General features: G+C 39.7%; 1 long non-coding RNA gene across 1 annotated transcript; it reads left to right on the forward strand.

Moving 5' to 3' along the window:
- The first annotated feature begins 759 nt into the window (after nucleotides 1-759).
- Nucleotides 760-1,076, forward strand: LOC141770209 (uncharacterized). Its single transcript, XR_012594466.1, has 2 exons — nucleotides 760-929; nucleotides 1,034-1,076. It is a non-coding gene; the product is annotated as an uncharacterized LOC141770209 (long non-coding RNA).
- Nucleotides 1,077-1,492: the final 416 nt, after the last annotated feature.

Below are 1,492 nucleotides of genomic sequence, written 5' to 3' on the forward strand. Positions count from 1 at the left end.
GCAAGAACCAGCAGAACAGGCTTCATGTACTCCCATCATCTAAATATAACATGTTCTTTCACAAAGGCTTTATGTAATTACACTGTTTAAACAGATGATATTTATATATTATATATATTTGATGTCATGCATGTAGCAGAGTACAGGTAGTAAATAGTGACTTGTAAGCAACAACACATTTCTGTTTCACAGTCAAACTTTATTTGAGTTGACAGATGACAATATTAATTATTCACAGCATTTGTAATCATCTCACCTGTTAGTTAGTTATGTGACATGGTACAGGAGAAAGTCTTTCAGCTCTGGTAAACTATGGTAAGCTAAGCTCCGGTGGTCTGTAGTCATGGTAACACAGAGACAGCTCCTACTGTAAATAATATACCATTACTCTGATCTTCCATACATTTATCTTTTAGCAGAAATAATGAACTGACTACTGTTTCACATCTTCTATTTTCCACCCTGATGGTCGCTGTGTTTACACACCGTGTCATAGCGGTAGCATGTAGCTAACCCGTTAGCATGTAGCTACATGCTAGCTTTGTATCTCCATGTAAACAGAGCCATCTGCCCACAGCTGTCTGCTCTCCTCTGGGATGATTCTGTCGGTCATTTCTCACAGATGGATCTGTAAAGACAGACGTAAAACAGAGTGTATGTTTACGGTTTACAGAGTTGATGCATGAGGTAAACACTGAGCTAACTAACAGAGATATAAACAGCATTGGTAAAGAGAGAGAGAGAGAGAGAGAGAGAGAGAGAGACGAGTGGAGAGATAGCAGCTAGAATAAAGTTTATAAACCACTTTAAAGTTTATAAACCAGAAACTTCACCCAGCGCACGTTACCGGAGGAATCTGATCAGAAATCGGCGACACATGATGAACATCTGCGGTCCAGATTCCAGGTTCTCCTGACGGTTTCTCTCAGGTAAATAATGCTGTTTATATCTCTGTTAGTTAGCTCAGTGTTTACCTCATGCATCAACTCTGTAAACCGTAAACATACACTCTGTTTTACGTCTGTCTTTACAGATCCATCTGTGAGAAATGACCGACAGAATCATCCCAGAGGAGAGCAGACAGCTGTGGGCAGATGGCTCTGTTTACATGGAGATACAAAGCTAACCCGGTAGCATGTAGCTAACCCGTTAGCATGTAGCTACATGCTAACGGGTTAGCTACATGCTACCGCTATGACACGGTGTGTAAACACAGCGACCATCAGGGTGGAAAATAGAAGATGTGAAACAGTAGTCAGTTCATTATTTCTGCTAAAAGATAAATGTATGGAAGATCAGAGTAATGGTATATTATTTACAGTAGTAGCTGTCTCTGTGTTACCATGACTACAGACCACCGGAGCTTAGCTTACCATAGTTTACCAGAGCTGAAAGACTTTCTCCTGTACCATGTTAACATAACTAACTAACAGGTGAGATGATTACAAATGCTGTGAATAATTAATATTGTCATCTGTCTACTCAAATAAAG

This window comes from Sebastes fasciatus, chromosome 6, assembly GCF_043250625.1.
Source record: "Sebastes fasciatus isolate fSebFas1 chromosome 6, fSebFas1.pri, whole genome shotgun sequence".
In the NCBI taxonomy this organism is placed as follows: domain Eukaryota; kingdom Metazoa; phylum Chordata; class Actinopteri; order Perciformes; family Sebastidae; genus Sebastes; species Sebastes fasciatus.